Below are 18,824 nucleotides of genomic sequence, written 5' to 3'. Positions count from 1 at the left end.
ATTTAGCCCAAAATTTCTCTCGCTAAGCGAGACAGTTCTTTTGTGTTCCATCTTACGACCGTCCTTGCCACAGTTGATAAGTGGGTCACTGTAGCTGTTCAATTAGTAACACAGTTGTTAAGCAAATCTTTCCCCATCAACTTTGCTTGTCATGTGATGCCAGGACACCGCAACTGTCATAAGTACATGCCAATTGCCAAGCCTCTGAATTTTGATCACATGACCACGGGGATGCCGCAAAGGATGTAAGTGTGAAAAATGGTTATTACAAGTCACTTTTTTTTTTAACTTAAATGGACTCCAGAAGATGGTAGAGGACAGGAAGACCTGGAGGAACGTTGTCCATGGGATCACGATGGGTCGGACACGACTTCGCAATTAACAACAACAACAATAAAGCGGAGGACTATCTGTGTGTGCAAAACTTAAAAGCCAGGATAACTTCTTAGAACCTCCCAACTACTTATTTTTACAAATCCCCCGTAGTACTACGCATTTCCAGATGCCATCTGCTGAGCCATAAAAATGAAGAAGTAAATACACACAAACACACACACCGCGCATTCCAAAGTCAGATGATTGCGCTTCAAAACGTCTGTTCATTTATTTCTAGCAACCGTTGTTTTGATCCCCGTAAATTATTCCTTTAAATATGATTATTACAATTCTATACATTTTTCCCAGAGAAAGAGAGAGAGAGAGAGAGAGAGGGAGAGAGAGAGAGAGAGAGAGAGAGAGAGAGAGAGAACAAGGCCAGGGCTGTCTTACCTTTCAATGATGTTTCTCGGGTTATTATTATTATTTTTTTCAGCGAGTTTTTCAGCCAATCAATTCCGGCGTGCAACCAAAGCAGCCATCCAAAATTTCTGAAAATAAAAATAATAGAATTTTTCTTTTTTTCAAAGAAAAGCCAAAGATAGATGTCACATCCTACTTTTATACCAGAATCTTTGGCACGAGTTTCTCCTTAAAAATCCCAATGCATTTAAAGGAATGAAGGGGGGGGGGAACCAAAACGTTTCTTTGGGCTAAATTATAAAAGATAAGTACCAGGAAATGGTGTTATACCAAAGCTAACCAATGTGGTCATAAGGCCAGATAAAAAAAAAGAATAATAAAAAAAACCCTAGCTTATTTCCTGTGATTTTTATAAAGTAGGTCTCTGGGATGGGGTTTTTTGGGGGGGGTTATTTTCTATAACATGAATAAGTGCTCTTTTGCTCAATAAAATGCAATGGTTTTATGGGAAATGCCTTCGCTAAGGTGTCTCCCATCCATTTTCAGCAGAAACAATAATAGAGAATGACCGGGCATAAAGGAGACGTGGATTAATTTCAAACTCATCACGTAATTGTGTGCTATTTCCCACGAGGTCCACAAAACAGGTTGCAGCATATGAGACATGAAGTCCATATTTATTGGGGGGGGGGGGGAACCCACCAGAGTCAAGGCAAACACACAACTCCCTTTGAGCATTCTCATGACGGGAATAAAATTAACTTCCCAGTTCTCTGGTTTTATTTTTTATTTTATTCCCCCCCCCCCCATCTCTTTGGTCCCCGAGCTGAGTAATTGCATTTTGTGCATTTTTTTAGAGTACCACATAAATCCTGCAGCTATAAATAGATTTTTATTTTTATTTTTTGGGGAAATCACCTCTGATCTACCATGATCCAAAGTCAGGCAAATTGAGATGCAAATTTCATAGGGGCTATATTATTATTATTATGGATCATCGCACAGTCAGCCAGATGTTCAGACTGGATTTGGCATTTTGTCTACCTATCGAGTCCTTACCCATGACCTGGGATAGGCAGATGTGGATGGTTGATGGTATTACAGGTATCATCGCAGGATGGAAGCAGTTCCTAATAAGGCCGCCTTTTGCAATTGACTAATAGCGAATTTGTCAATGCCGATGATGGTGTTCAAGTGGTGCTCCAGTTGTTTTGGGATTGCACCCAAGGAGCCTATTACTATTGGTACTACCCTTGCTTGCTTTTGCCACAGTCTTTCTATTTCTATTTGTAGGTCTTTGTATTTTGTTATCTTCTCCAGTTCTTTCTCGTCTATTCTGCTGTTTCCAGGCACTGCCACGTCCACTATCCAGACTTTTTTGTCTTTCTTATCGACAATTGTTAAGTCTGGGGAGTTATGTTGCAGGTGCTTGTCTGTTTGAATTCTGAAGTCCCAGAGCAGTTTAATTTTATCATTTTCTATGACTTTCTCTATTTTATGATCCCACCAGTCCTTTCTTACAGGCAAATGATAGTTCTTGCAGATCTTCCAATGCACCATTGTTGCTACTTTGTCATGCCGTTGCTTGTAGTCAGTCTGTGCGATCTTCTTGCAGCAGCTCACCAGGTGGTCCACTGTTTCTTCAGCTTCTTTGCACAGGCGGCACTTACTGTCTGTTGCTGTCTTCTCATTTTTGACTGTATATGCATTTGTCCTTAAGGCTTGGTCTTGTGGAGCCAGAATTAGTCCCTCGGTCTCTTTCTTCAATTTTCCTGTTCTTAGCCATTGCCAGGTCTGGTTATTGTTATTATTGTTATTGTTGTTGTTACTGTTATTATTTTGGATAAACAAATTAGACTGACTGAACAGCATTGCTGGATCACCTTTCAGATATCCTGACAATATTTGCCAGCAGAAAAGAAAATATAATTAAACTTTAGGGCGGGATGGCAGAATGCAATAACATGCTAACGCTCTGGGCTTTTTACTCACTGTTCTTACACTAATCTTGACAATTATTCATTTAGGATAAATTCCTTAAGCCCCACGAGTTTCATGTACCAAAGCAGACCTTTCCGTTGACAAAGAAAAAAAAATCAGCTTAAATGCCTTTATAGATGACCAAGGCTCATTACAGAAACAGAGATGACAGATTTTATTGATTAAATTCTAATATGGTGCCCTTCTGAGAGATGGAAAAATCATTTCGACGCTGTCCCTCCCTACGGAATGAGCATACGTGAACCAAGCTGCTTGCTGAAAATAAGCAAGGGCGTTTCCAATTATACAGCACCACTCATCTCTTCCCCCAATTAAAATTACTCCATTAATATTTCATAAATAAATTGACAATTACACCGATCCAAGAGGCCCAGCTATTGGCCTTGCCGGAAAAGGGTGGCGTTTGCAGTAAAATAGAATGGTGACTACGTGTGGATTATAGAGAAAGGCTATACTAATGTGAGTAACAATCCTATTTTAATAAGAGCAGTTTTGGGCTTGTAACACACAACTGGGATCAGAATTTTCTTGAAGGCAAATTATATCCATTTTTAATGTTTGTAATCGTGTGAAGGTTTTTCTCCTTTTTGAAGGAGAATTTAGTCCATTACAAAAATTAAAAATGGATATAATTTGTCTTCAAGAAACACATATGAAGAGACAGCATGATAAGTTGTTAGAGCAACTGAAAATCGGTAAACTTTACTTCGCATTAGCACGTCAAAAGAAAAGAGGAATAGCTCATAGTCCCCTGGTGATTGGCCCAAAGTCACCCAACCGGCTTTCATACTAGGGCGGGACTAGAACTCACAGTCTTCTGGTAATTGGCCCAAAGTCACCCAGCTGGCTTTCACGCCTAAGGCGGGACTAGAAGTCACAGTTTCCTGGTGATTGGCTCAAAATCACCCAACCGGCTTTCATACTAGGGCGGGACTAGAACTCACAGTCTTCTGGTGATTGGCCCAAAGTCACCCAGCTGGCTTTCACACCTAAGGCGGGACTAGAACTCCCTGTCTCCTGGTGATTGGCCCAAAGTCACCCAGCTGGCTTTCATGCCTAAGGCAGGACTAGAACTCACAGTCTCCTGGTGATTGGCTCAAAATCACCCAACCGGCTTTCATACTAGGGCGGGACTAGAATTCACAGTCTCCTGGTTCTAACCCAGTGCCTTAAAACTCTACAACCATCCTAAATACAGGCCAGTGGCCAAGTGCCTGAATCCTGACCCCACGACGGTGGGGAGGCTGCAACCGTCGTAAGCGCGAGAATCAGCTGTCAGTCACTTTTTTCAATGCCACTGTAATTTCGAACAGTCACTAAATGAGTGGGTGTAAGTCAAGGACTACCGCTAAACAGTGTTTGCTGCCTGAAAGAACAAGAATGTAAAAGCGTTTGCTTTATGTTGTGTAAGTCACGGGAGAAAGAGGTGGCGGTAATTAATAGCGGCGCTAATTTTACGATCTATACACGGCTTGTGTATGACATATCATCCATTATGACAGGCTTTTGTGTCCCCCAGACCTATCCAGCTGTTCATCGGTAACTTGTCCTACTTCTCTGAGGAATAAAATTCCAGGAGACAGGCTAGGGAATTAAGACAGTGGCTCTTTTATTGCCATACTAATTAAATGTAATTAAATTAATGGCAGGCTGGAATGGGAAGCATTTTAAGGAAATCGGAGCGTATTTGCTTTACGTTCATCCAAAGCACAGCAACCCCCATCCTTACAGCATGAGTATAAATATCTAGTTGGTGGCTGAATTTGTGATGGATGCTCAATTAATTTTGTCAGGTTTTATGAGCCGGTTTTATATGACTAGTGAACAATTGGGTTAATTTAAACCGTCAATATTCAGAAAAGAAGGAACTTTTTTAAAAAATCTTCCTTTTGCTAACCTGTATAAACTTTACTTAAAAACAGCACCGTTAGTTGCAAGACTCAGTGGTTTTAAAATGTTTAGAAATCTGGTAGGGTGTACTGTTGAACACTGGGGGGGGGGTTGCTTTCCTGATCACTGAATGTTTATTGATCCCTCTTTCCAATGCTCTAAAAGGATTTGAGGTTTTGTGAGCTTATGGATATCACTTTGACAAATGTCTTGCAAGCTACTTCCAAAATCTCACCAAGGAAACTAGAGGGATTATTCCTGGCAATCACCAGGAGTTAACATTGAGAATGCAGAATAAAAGAGATGGAAGGGACCCTTGGAGGTCTCCTAGTCTAACCCCCTACTCAATCAGGAGACTTTATCTATACCATCCTGGTCAAATGGCTGCTAATCTCTTCTTGAAAACCTCAAAACCTCAACCCACAACTTCTGGAGGCAAGTCCTTCCACGGATTAATTGTTGTCACTGTCAGAAAAATCTCTCCTTAGTTCTAGGCTGCTTCTCCCTTCAATGATCTATAGCAGGGCTTTTCAACCAGTGGGACGGGTACCACTTGTGGTACATTGGCACCTGGCAGGTGGTACACGACCATCGTAGAAAATGGTGGCGGGGAGGAGAATGAGCTGAACCGGTGGCAGCACCGCACAAGCCTGAGCGAGAGACGGCTGGAGCTGCAGGGCTGTCAGGGCTCAGCGGAAGCGCCAGGATTAATGCCGCTTTCCAGCTGTTGGTGTTTTTGGGGGGCTGTCAGGGCTCAGTGGAAGCGCCAGGATCAGTGCTAGGCTCCAGCTGGAGCTCGGCGCTGATCCTGGTGCTTCTGCTGAGCCCTGAAGAAGCACCAATCAGCTGGAAAGCAGCACTGATCCTGGCACTTCTGCTGAGCCCAAAAGAAGCGCCGATCAGCTGGAATGTTGCAGCATCACCAGGCTCTTGTGGTTTACATTCAGATGCTTGGCAACTGATTCATATTTATGATGGTCACAGTGTCCCAGGGTCATGGGAAGTGTCCAAAACCTGTTGCAACCACCCAGCAGATGGGGGGGGACCAAACGCCCCCACTGCCAATCCTCAACAGAAATGCTCCCAACAATGGAAACCTCGGACAGCAGGAAGAGCACCGCCAGGCGGGCGGGCAGGTGTCTTGCTCGGCTGTGGCTTGGGGGGCACTTTTTCAGGGCCATTGTAACTTCAAACAGTCACTAAGCGAACTGTTGTAAGTCGAGGACTACCTGTACTTTATCACTTTTTTCCTTTTTTTTTTTTTTTTTGGTCATCAGGTTTTTGCTAGGCGACTGGTGGTACTCGGATGTTGCCACATCCTAAAAGTGGTACAATGGGTGAAAAGGTTGAAAAGCCCTGATCTAAAGAGAAGGCCCATGGGGAAAAAGGCCCTAGGGAATAATGTTATCAGAATAAACAGGACATTTTCCAAAGTATGACTCAAAAGGTGTTTGTTTGTTTTTTCAAAAGGCAACTGGACTTGGTTTCTTCCCTTGCAGATGTTTGGCTTCTCATCCAAGAAACTTCTTCAGTTCTGACTCAACAGCACATAGACTTATATAGCGCTTCCCAGTGCTTTACGGTCCTCTCTAAGCGGTTTACAGAGTCAGCCTGTTGCCCCCCAACAGTGAAGTGAAAGTGATCTCCACCCGCTTCATGCGACATGATATCCCAGTCCTCGGAAAAGAATTAGCTTCCTGTTAAAACAAGGTTAAAGGGAACTGAACCACGTTTGGGGACCAGGGAGAGCATGGATTCAAGAGCTGCAAACAACTCCTCTATATATGAGGTAGCCTCTCTGCTTCTAGCCCAAAGCTAAAATCCCTGCACCACACTGCTTAAGTCTTCATTTATTTATTTTTAGAAAAGCCAGATAACATGTGTAGAGGAACAGATTAAGCCAGGTAATAGCAATTCTAATCCACCCTATTTACGCCTTCTCAAAGAACACCAGTTGTATCAAGGGATTCCCCCAGCCTCCTCAAATAGGGACTATAATTAGCCCGGGATTAGAACCAGTCAGAAACTCAAGAATTGCTCACAATAAATAGAATCAGATGGAAGATGGGCCAGAGCAGAGCTGCGTAATCAGACCTAAGCAGCAACCTGGAAAAAAAAAAAAAGAAGAAATGTGGAATTTATTATCTGAAGCAATAATTCACACGCCTCAAGTAGAGAAGAACAGATACCGCACGCACAAATCGCTGGATGACATTTAATGCAAGTATAACATGGAGATACTCCGTCTCTCTGCTGTAAGTCTTCTAGAATCACTTGCCTGTGAGCAATTTATGTCACTCTCTGCTCCGTCTCCCATCTTCCCATGAAATAATACGGTATTTGGCTCCCGTATTACGAAGAAGCGGGAGATTAATAATAGCACAATTAAATGCTACCGCATGTTTTAACGCAACACACCGGAGAGGGATTACAGAAAAGGGCAGAGACGCCAGCTAGGAATGTAAAATAAGGATACAATTTAAGGTAAACGCACGCCGTGATACTCTTGTCTTGAAACTGCCTTTTAGAGAGAAGCTTCTCCCAGGAAAAATGTATTTTTGAGGGCAGAAATTGTATGAAACCAGCCAAGCAGGTGGAGATGGTGTGGCTTATGGAACCATGTTCACACTTTCATCCCGGCCTCCTCTGTTTATCTCAGTTAGCGTCATCGGCCCACTGCCTCCGTTATAATATACGGTTCCTAATTATTTTCCTACCTACTTTTGAATATTTGATGAGCCTTTTTTCCCTCCAAAGGCAGAACATTTACATTCTGTTAATTTTTAAAAACTTGCTTCAGAAATCTCTTCCCTACAATCATACAGATGGTAGAACATGGCTATCTCGTGAGGCTAACCGATGCCGGAGGCCAAACTTAAAACGATTCCGCCTACAAACAGAATATCCAACATCGTCTTTATGGGGCGTATTGAAGAGATATTCAAGTTATTCAAGGTCTGGCCCATTTTGAACCGTTGGGTCAAGCTCACGTTGACTGAAAAATGTACAGTTACTGGCAAAGGAAATGGAGAAGATGGCGGGGTCATAGCTGTGTTGGGGAATGGAGGCAAAAACACATGGAGAACGGTTGCAGGAATCGGGTCGGTCTAGTTTAATGAAAAGAAGGACCAGGGATGGCATGATAGCAGCCTTCCAATATTTCAGGGGCTGCCCCAAAGAAGAGGGGGGTCAACCTATTCTCCAAAATACTTGAAGGCAGGACAAGAAGCGAACTAATCAAGGAGAGAAGCAACCTGGAACTAAGGAGAAACTTCCTGATAGTGAGAACAATTAATCAGTGGAACAACCTGCCTCCAGAAGCGGTGAATGTTCCAACACTGGAGGTTTTTAAGAAGAGATTGGACAGCCATTTGTCTGGAATGGTGTAGGGTTTCCTGCCTGAGCAGGGGGTTGGACTAGAAGACCTCCAAGGTCCCTTCCAGTTCTGTTATTCTGTTTTTCTCTGATGGATAGGGATTATCTGAACCCCTTTGAATAGATTTTTGACCTGGAAAGGTGACTGAAAAAGTACAACAATCTTGTTGAATGGCCTGATCAGGGCCAGCTACACTAGGGTAAGGTCATAAGTGGTTGGTATCTATAAAGCAATCAACTCAGGTAGCAACTGTGAGAGGGATCTCAGAGTCCTAGTGGACAATCCCTTAAATAGGAGCCAGCCGTGTGCTGCAGCTGCCAAAAAAGCCAACACAGTGCTGGACTGCATGAACAGAGGGCTAGAATCAAGATAACATGAAGGGTTAATACCACTTTACAAGTCCTTGGTAAGGCCACACTTGGAGTACGGCATCCAGTTTTGGTCACCACGATGTAAAAAAGATGTGGAGACTCTAGAAAGAGTGCAGAGAAGAGCAACAAAGATGATCAGGGGGCTGGAGGATAAAACATACAAAAAACGGTTGCAGGAATTGGGTATGTCGAGTCTAATGAAAAGAAGGACGAGGGGGGACAGGATAGCAGTCTTCCAATATCTCAGGGGCTGCCCCAAAGAAGAGGGAGTCAAGCTATTCTCCAAAGCGCCTGAAGGCAGGACAAGAAGCAACGGATGGAAACTCATCAAGGATAGAAGCAACCTGGAACGAAGGAGAAACTTCCCGACAGCTAGAACAATTAACCAGTGGAACAACCTGCCTCCAGAAGCTGTGAATGCTCCAACACTGGAAGTTTTTAAGGAGAGGTTGGACAGCCATTTGTCTGAAATGGTATATGTCAGGGGTAGACCACCTTGGCTCTTTTATGACTGGTGGACTTCAACTCCCAGAATTCCCGAGCCAGCCACGCTGAGGGGAAAGGGAGAGGTTTCCAAGCTGAGCCATGCTAACTCAGGGATTCTGGGAGTTGAAGTCCACGAGTCATGAGGGGGCCATAGTTCCCCCATGCTGGCTCAAGAATTCTGGGAGTTGAAGTCTGCAAGTCATGAAGGGGCCATAGTTCCCCCATGCTGGCTCAGGGATTCTGGGAGTTGAAGTCAACGAGTCATAAAAGAGCCAAGGTTGCCTACCCCTGGTATAGGTTTTCCTGCCTCAGCAGGGGGTTGGACTAGAAGATCTCCAAAGTCCCTTCCAACTCTGCTATTCTATTCAGGTTGTCTTTAAATTCTTTTTCTGTCTAGCTTCTTTGCTGGATCTGCCAGAATCTGGCTGGGGAATCTATTTATAATTGCATGGAACGTGATCGGAATTGATGAATTCAAGGTAAATCTCAGCCCTTTCCTTCAACCTTCAAGCCTTCTTCTCATTGGCAAGGCCAGGACGCTGTTCTGAATAGAATTACGCAGTCTGAACTAACCAAAATAACGCTTGTGAATGTCTCTCGAAGCTGCCTCTGAACGACAACAGGCTGCAAGAATAGCCAGGAGCAGATTTGCACAACTACACCGGAGGTCCTCAACAAGCAGTCCTTGGTTTACAACCACATTTCAGCCCCAAAATCAGTGCTGCTGTAAATGGAGGACCCCTTGTATAAATACTTGAGGTTAACATGCTGCAGAGAAGCAGCATTCACTACAAGAGCACGTAGCCCTTGACTTACGTTCATTTAGGGACCGTTCCAAGTTACAACAGTGCTGAAAAAAAATAATTAGGACCATTTTTCACAATTAATGACCGTTGCAGCATCCCCAGGGTCACGTGATCAAAACTGAGATGCTTGGCAACTGGCATGTACTTATGACTGTTGCAGCCTCTTTGGGTCATGTGATCCCTTTTTGCCACCATCTGGGGAAGCCTGATTCGCTTAATGACCGGGTTACCGACTTAACCACTGCAATGATTCACTTAACAGCCATAGCAAGAAAAGTCGTAAAACGGGGCAAAACTCACTTGACAATTGTCTTATTTAGCAACAGAACATTTGGGCTCGGTCACGGTCGTACGTAGAGGACGACCTGCTCACTGCCTCGTCATGCATTTCCCTTCACGCAGTGAAGAAATCCCTTGCTGAAGGAAGCTAGTTAGCCTCCTATAAATTAAAAATAAGTGTGATGGAATAAATTTGGGGAAAGCCTCTTAAAATAAAGATTAATCTTGGGAGCTAGGCGGGCCTTAATCACATTTTTTCCTTAATCCAAATGCTCCAAAAGTTCCCTCCGAACATCTGTCTACATTTTCTTATGCGTTTAGCTTGTGCAGATGAAAAGGTTTCTTTGATCCACAGGAATAAAAGAGACACAGAGAGAGAGAGAGAGACAGACAGACAGACAGACAGACACAGAGAGAGAGAGAGAGAGAGAGAGAGAGAGAGAGAGAGAGAGAGAGAGAGAGAGAGGGAGGGAGGGAGGAAGAGAGAGAGAGAGAGAGAATGAGAAAATAACAGAACAACAGAGTTGGAATGGACCTTGGAGGTCTTCTAGTCCAACCCCCTGAGAGGGGGGGAGAGGGAGGGAGGGGGGAGGGAGGGAGGAAGAGAGAGAAAGAGAGAAATCAGAATACAAACTCCAAGTTTTTATATTTTTCTGCATTGCTAGTTGATTCCAGTGGAATGGACTCAGTTTTATTCCAGTTTCAAAAGAAAATCTGATGAGGCCCCGTACTTATGTTTTAATAGAGTAGAGTAGAGTAGAGTAGAGTAGAGTAGAGTAGAGTAGAGTAGAATAGAATAAGAGAGTAGAGTAGAATAAGAGTAAATAGAGTATAGAGTAGAATAAGAGTAGAGTAGAATAGAATAGAATAGAATAGAATAAGAGTAATGATAATAGAATAGAATAAGAGTAATGATAAGAATAGAATAGAATAGAATAGAATAGAATAGAATAGAATAGAATAGAATAGAATAGAATAGAACAGTACAGTACAGTACAGAACAGAATAGAATTACAATAGGGTAATGATAAGAACAACAGAATAGAATAGAATAGAATAAGAATAATGATAATAGAATAGAATAGAATAAGAGTAATGATAAGAATAGAGTAGAGTAGAGTAGAATAGAATAGAATAGAATAGAATAGAATAGAATAGAATAGAATAGAATAGAATAGAATAGAATAGAATAGAAAGGGACCTTGGAGGTCTTGTAGTCCAACCCCCTGCTCAAGCATAGGAACCTATACCATCTCAGAAAAGTGACTGTCCAGTCTCTTCTTAAAAACCTCCAATGATGGAGTGCCCACAATTTCTTAAATTAGGAACTTTTTATGCAAGGGGGGGGGGGTTAAGGCAAGACAATAATTGTTCAATGCTAAAAAAAAAAAAAGGAATTATTTCCCAAGTCACCATCTAAGATTAGAGTTGAAAGTGCTCGCGGCCTATTTATAAAGTGGCACTCAATCAGTACAACGTTAAAGCTAACTGACATTAATTTATGTAGGCATAGTTTCGTGGTTTACCTAAACATCAGCTTGCGTGTTTTTTTTCCCATGTAATGCAATACTCTTTCTCTTTTTCTTCGCTTTTCGCATGAATATATAAATATAAATATATGCACGGGTTTGCACAAAATGAATATAGGCACGGGTATATTGAAAAAAAATACCTTGGAAAAAATAAAGCGAGCTAACGGTCTGACATGAGGTTACTATGATTTGCAAAAATGATTATGACGAAGCACCTAGTCCTCAACTTAAAACAGTTCATTTAGTGACTGTTCCAAGTTATGACGGCACTGAAAAAGAACAGACTTACGACCGTTTTTCACCCTTAATGACCGTTTGCAGGACCCCTGTGGTCACGTGATCAGACAGCTCAGCAATTTACTCGTATTTATGACGGTCACAGTGTCCCGGGGTTCTGACAAGCAAAGTCAATGGAGGAAACCAGGTTCACTTAACCATGTTTTTAATTTAGCAAAGGCAATGATTCGCTTAACAAGGGTGGCAAGCAAAGTCGTAAAGTGGGGGCAAAACTCACTTAACAAATGTTTCACTTAGCAACCTAAATGTTGGGCTCCACTGTCGTCGTAAGTGGAGGACTTGCCTGCATTTGGCCCAGGTGCTGCTGCTGCTATAACTAAACAGAAATAAGATCTAATAACCCAAGGACTATTGGACAATGGAAATTCCTAAGGGGCTGTTTGTCTCGAGTCTTAGAGCAAACGAGACGAACAAATAATTTAAAAGCACAATACATAATAATTAATCATATTTTTAAAAGGTTGTCTTATTCAATGCTGTTTCAGAAATGCCTCAGAAAAGATAATTTAGCATGAAAGATAGTTTAAAAACCCATTAGATATAATGAATTAACCAGTGCCATCCCCAAATAATAATAATTCAAAATAGGGGCTCACAACTAATTAAATAGAAAGCAAAAGCAAATAGCTGCATCTATGTGTAACCGAATTGAGTTCTCTTTCCCAAGATAATCTAAAGTCTGTTTGTTTTCTCACTGATAAAGCAGAGGCAGCCCCACTCCAGCACTGCCAAAATATATAGAGAGAAAATATCATTTAATAACTAGTCTAATCTCAGTTTTTTGCCTGTCTGGATTTGATCCCCATTTAATAATCAATTGTTCCCAATTCTTCCTCTCTTTCAAGTCTTAAGAGATCAGATGCGGTCAAATCCACCCGTTCCATTTATATCTAATTGAGAGAAAAGCTACTTAAAGATCCTTTTGCAATTAAAAAGATAACGATCATCTCTCGTTGGTGTGTTTTTTTGCAGCAAAAAGCCTGCTGTGTATCAAATGGAAGAGGCATTCAGATAACTTCTGTGCTGGAGCATAGGCTTATTGTGGGAATAAGGTTAATAAACCAAACTGAATCCATCTGACATCGTGTTGGGCTTTGCAGTTGCTTAATTCCCCTTCTGTTACCAGGCCTCTCCATCACAGAATTAAACACAAAAATCTATGCCGTGGAAACGCTGCCGGTCTTTGGGCTATAGATCTGAACCCCACCACTTGTGGCCATCCAACTGGGAATCTATATTTACATAGGCAGACGGGTGTCTAGATGATAGCTAAATGATGGCTAGATAGCTGGATGGATGGATGGATGGATGGATGGATGGATGGATGGATGGATAAGAGAGAGAGAATAGATATAGATGTAGGTGTAGATATAGATATAGAGAGAGGGGGGGAGAGGGGGGGGAGAGAGAGAGAGAGATGGATGATAGATAGATAGATAGATAGATAGATAGATAGATAGATAGATAGATAGTAGGTGACCAGATGATAGCTAGAAAACTGGATAGATGGATGGATGGATAAGAGAGAGATTAGATATAGATGTGTGTGTAGATATAGATATAGTGTGTGTGTGTATATAGAGAGATGGACGATAGATAGATAGATAGATAGATAGATAGATAGATAGATGGATGGATGGATGGATGGATGGATGGATGGATGGATGGATGGATAGATAGATAGATAGACTAGTAGGTGGATGGATGGATGCAGAGAGAGATTAGATATGGATGTGGATATGGATGGATGGATGGACAGACGGATAGTTGGATGGATAGATGGATATACAGAAAGACACAGATATAGATGATAGAGATAGAGATAGATGATATAGAGATAGAGAGATAGATGATTGATAGATATACTGTAGCTCAGTGTTTCCCAAACTTGACAATTTTAAGGCATGAGGACTTCAACTCCCAGAATTCCACAGCCAGCAACGCTGGCTGTGGAATTCTGGGAGTTGAAGTCCACATGCCTTAAAATTGTCAAGTTTGGGAAACACTACTGTAGCTACAGATATAATTTATTTGCCATCGACCTTGCCACAGGTGACATACAACATTAAAAACAGTAAAATCGTGCAATCTAAACATTACTTTTAACAAGGAAAACAGAAATTATAATTAAGATGGGGAAGGGAGGAGGCAGGCTATGCAGGAAGGGGGAGTGAGATCTGCTCTTCGTTGGTCAACCACTTCAGAGTGACACTCCCCCGTTGGGTCATCAAGCCATCTGGCAGAGCCAGGCTCTTACGGAAGGCCAGGAAGGTGGGAGCAGATCTCAGCTGGGGGATGAGATGTTTCAGAAGGCAGGAGCCACAGCAGAGAAGGCTCTTCTCCTGGACCCCACCGGCCAGAATTCCTTGACCGATGGGGGTCCACCACATGTTTCCTCTGTCGGTGTGGATGGGGTGGACCCGTCCCACTGGGGTGAGATGGTTCCTCAAATAAACTGGACCCACCTCATGGAGGGCTCTAAAGCAGTGGTTCTCAACCTTTTTAATGGCGCGATCCCCAACCAGTCGTAAGTCGAGGACTACTCAACTGGTCGTAAGTCGAGGACTATTCAACTGGTGCAGCACCGTTTGCAGAATGGGACTTTTGGCGGGCTCAGCAGGGCAGAGACAGCCTGGACAATTCCTATTGGCTTTTGAAAGCCAATAGAATTAGACTCTATTCAAGAGAGTCTATTCTATTGGCTTTCAAAAGCCAATAGAATAAAAGGGAGTAGCACAGCTAAGGAAAAGGGGGAAAAAATGGCAGACTGCGTTGTTTGGCGACCCCCGTGAAATGGTCGTTCGACCCCAAATGGGGTCCCGATCCACAGGTTAAGAACCACTGCTCTAAAGCGATCCCAACACCTTGTACCGATATCAGCACCATGGAGATCTCCACAGATAACTGGCGATTCAGAGGAATTGAGAGTTTAGGATAGGGTCCCCAGCCATTACCGGCCCATGGCCTATTTGCAACTGGGCTGGATGAGTGGCTGGCTGGTGCACAGACATGAAAAAAACCCCTCACACAAGTGTCGTGAGTGCTCTTGGCTCCACTTGCACGAGCAGCAGGTGCTCGTGCGAGTGCAGGCGCAGGCGCGCACACCTGCCCCTCCCACAAAGCCATCCCCTCTTCCCTCCCCTTCTCCCCCCCTCTCCAGGCCACCAACCCAGAAAGGTTGAGGAACTGTGGTTTCGGAGATCTTCTCTTCAACCTCTTCTCCAATCAAATCAACCTACTGAAGCGATAGATCAGGGGTCTTCAAACTTGGCCCTTTGATGACTTGTGGACTTCAACTCCCAGAATTCCTCAGCCAGGCACGCTGGCTGAGGAATTCTGGGAGTTGAAGTCCTCAAGTCATAAAAGGGCCAAGTTTGAAGACCCCTGACATAATGTGAGGGGGAAATAATGCTAACTCAGAAAGAGCTAAACTGGTGTTTCTCAACCTCGGCCATTTTAAGAGGTGTGGACTTCAACTCCCAGAATTCCTCAGCCAGCATGCCTGGCTGAGGAATTCTGGGAGTTGAAGTCCTCAAGGGCCAGGTTTAGTCCTCAAGGGCCCTGGTATAGATTTTTGATCTGGGACAGAGCTAGGATGGAGCTATCTGCATCTCCTGTTGATGAATTTTAACAAATCAGCCCTGAGTTAGCTTGACTTATCTTGGCTTCAAGGCAGAAAGAACACCAGACTAACTTGAAGCCCAGATTAAAAAGTCAACATTCTCAATTTAATTTTGGAGAGAGAAAAAAACCCCAAGCTTTAATCTTTCTTTCTCCAGCTCTCCACGATATTTAAAAATGTAACGTTTCTCCTTTGAGTATAACATCCTTCTGTTACGGTTTGCAAGTGACTCAGTAACATGTTCTCCTGTTTTATTGTTGTTAGCAGCTACAGGGAAGGCAACCACACCTGAGACTGTTCTTCAGCTGTGGAAAAACATGAGTGCAAGTGAGTCACGTGCACAGTAGAATGTCACGTTGAGAGAGAAGTGCCTGAATCCTTCAGAAAGCATCAAGGAGAGCGTTAAAAGCACACACAACGCCTCTCGTGGAACATCAGAAGCAGGAAATGCAGGGGGCGGCAAAAGGACCTCTGATGAAAGCTGATCTGACTAAAGAAAAGGTACTTATGAAAAGTACAATGGTGATTGGATTCGCAGAACAGGTGAAGTGGATCAGAAAAGCTATCTGCCTCCTTTTCTTCTTTGATGTCCTTCAATTAATAATGTAGCCTTGTAATAACGTTTTTCACTTTCAACGCATCCTTTTCATCTCAAACAGGTCTTCCAGAGACAGACAGAGAGAGAGAGAGAGAGAGAGGGGAGAAGAAAGAGAAAGAGAGAGAGAGAGAGAGAGAGAGAGAGAGAGAGAGAGAGAGAGAGAAAGAAAGAAAGAAAGAAAGAAAGAAAGAAAGAAAGAAAGGGAGAGAGAGACGGAAGGAAGGAAGGAAGGAAGGAAGGAGAGAGAGAGAGAGAGAGAGAGAAAGAAAGAAAGAAAGGGGAAGAGAGAGAGAAGGAAGGAAGGAAAGAGAGGAAGAGAGAGAGAAGGAATGAAGATAGGTAGGAAGGAAGGAAGGAGAGAGAGAGAGAGAGAGAAAGAAAGAAAGAAAGAGGGGAAGAGGGGAAGAGAGAGAAGGAAGGAAGGAAGGAGGAGAAGAGAGAGAGAAGGAAGGAAGGTAGGTAGGAAGGAAGGAAGGAGAGAGAGAGAGAGAGAGAAAGAAAGAAAGAAAGAAAGAAAGAAAGAAAGAAAGAAAGAAAGAAAGAGAAAAAAAGAAAAAGAAAGAGGGAAAAAGATTACTCAAAACCATTATGACTTGCAATGAATTAATCAACCCACCCATGATATCTATTGCCCAGCATGGCATAATATTTGGAGTATAAAAATAGAAGCAGGAAGACACCGGTTTGAGTCCTATCAAGACTTTTAACTGGCTGTAATTATCAACAATTTAATGGAACCCATTTCTAAATGAACACATACACTAGATTTTATTGTCAGTGTCCAGCGCCTGCTAAATCATCAAGTCTCCTCCCCCCCCACCCATTAGTTTAATCTAGATTTTTAGTGATTAAAGGAGAACACAAATTCAACTGGGTGACTTTGAGCCGGTCACTCACTCTCAGCCCTAAGCAAAAAACAATGGCAGGCCACTTCCCAAAAGGTTTGCCAAGAAACAGCATGGAACACAAGCTTGCTAATTGACCAAATTCCCAGGAGTCCATTAGCTGCATTGTATTATCATTAAAATCCCCCTTTTCATTTTTTTTTCCCCAGCCGGATTACAAAATTGTAGACAATTTTACGGTTCTTTAGCTATTCTTGTTAGGCACTTTGTGATTTAACTGTTGTTTGCATAACACTCCAATTTAAAAAGTTCCCGATGACTTATAAAACTCAAAATATGATTTTTCTCAGTTAATCTTTTAGATTTCTCGGCCTCTAGAATTATGAAACAAGACGCTAGAACTTTTATAACATCTCTTTGTTTTAAACAGACCGAATACTGGAGGGGCCCTGTTCATTTATGCTAATCTCTCTCAGCCCTGGAGAGAACGTGAAATACTAATATAAAAAAATGGAAGCACTTTTAATTATTCATATGACACGACTTCTTCACAAACAGTATTACAATCCCTGTGTCATCACAAGCTCCGAAGCATTAAAAGTCGAGAAAAATATATTGACAGCCATGCAGGAAATGCAAGTTGTGTTTTCATTTTCTTTGAAGACCTCTTTTTGTTATATATGATGGGAGAAGCATGGAGGAGGAGGAGGAGGAGGAGGAGGAGGAGGAGGAGGAGGAGGAGGAGGAGGAGGAGGAGGAGGATGTAGAGGAAGGGGAGGAGGAGGAGGAAGGGAGGAGGAGGAGGAGGAGGAAGAGGAGGAAGAGAAAGAGGAAGGAAGAGGAAGAGGAGGAGGAACAAGAAGAAGAGAAGAGGAAGAGGAAGAGGAGGAGGAGGAAGGAGAGGGAAAGAAGGAGAAGATGAAGAAGATGAAGATGAAGAAGACGAAGACGAAGACGAAGGAGGAGGAGGAGAAGAGGAGGAAGAAGAAGAAGAAGAAGAAGAAGAAGAAGAAGAAGAAGAAGAAGAAGAAGAAGAAGAAGAAGAAGAAGAAGAAGAAGAAGAAGAAGAAGAAGAAGAAGAAGAAGAAGAAGAAGAAGAAGAAGAAGAAGAAGAAGAAGAATCAGAATCAAGTAAGTCTCTTCTCCATCACAATCCAGAGAAGAAACTCTACAGGGATTTGGTTTCTCAGTTATATATGTGTGTGCCCCCCTCCCAAGAAGAAGCCAGCACGCACAACCCCGCGGGAATGGAGCAACTCTAATTTTTGTTCTTTAATTTTTGTGCTCTTCTTCTTGGTTCATTGATGAGTCCTCTCCACTTTTTCCTATTGCACAATTAAAATAAGGCCATTTGGCTGATGGCATCTTTTAGAGGAGTTTGTCGTCCTTTCCCTCTCATTAACCCACTATTAGTAAGAAACAGAGTTAGTCATACTCCGCATATTTTCATTAAAGTCAATGGGCCTTAAGTTTTGCCACAAGGCAAGGACCCGCAAAACGGAGCTGAAGTCATTCAACTGGATTCGAGCAATATAATTTTCAGATTCTTGTGAGATTGGCTGAAAATACTGATAGTGATAACGTTTCATCATTGTAGCTGTCCAAATTGTGTTCCACACAAAGGGGGTGTGCTTTTGGACTGGGATCCTTTGCAAGAACTCTAGTTGCCAAAACATCAAACTCTCTGCATTTGTTTCGAATCTGGGTGGCTTCATAATTGTATATTGTTGTTGTTAGTTGTGAAGTTGGGTACGACCCATCACGACCACACGGACAATGTTCCTCCAGGCCTTCCTGTCCTCTGCCATCTTCTGGAGTCCATTTTAAGCTCATGTCTCCTGCTTCAGTGACTCCCTACAGCCACTTCATTCTCTGTCGTCCCCTTCTTCTCTTGCCCTCCATCTTTCCCAGCATTAGGCCCTTCTCCAGGGAGTCCTTCCTTCTCATTAGGTGGCCAAAGGACTTGAGTTTCAACTTCAGGAT

The 18,824-nt window shown here is 42.8% G+C and overlaps 1 protein-coding gene across 3 annotated transcripts in view; it reads right to left on the bottom strand.

Annotated features, from left to right (window-relative positions):
- The window catches only part of ENOX1 (ecto-NOX disulfide-thiol exchanger 1), a 383,175-nt gene that overhangs the window by 293,079 nt on the left and 71,272 nt on the right, over positions 1-18,824 (bottom strand). For all 3 annotated transcript variants that reach the window (XM_039366738.1, XM_039366740.1, XM_039366739.1), the window contains exon 2: positions 769-866. The gene's annotated coding sequence lies outside the window, so the exon portion shown is untranslated. The remainder of the gene's footprint in view (positions 1-768; positions 867-18,824) is intronic.

The sequence above is a fragment of the Crotalus tigris genome, unplaced genomic scaffold, assembly GCF_016545835.1.
Source record: "Crotalus tigris isolate CLP2741 ecotype Arizona unplaced genomic scaffold, ASM1654583v1 scf7180000020351.1464749751:1500972, whole genome shotgun sequence".
Lineage (NCBI taxonomy): Eukaryota > Metazoa > Chordata > Lepidosauria > Squamata > Viperidae > Crotalus > Crotalus tigris.
Note: the sequence above shows the minus strand (reverse complement) of the source record. Positions and strands in the feature narration are given on the sequence as shown.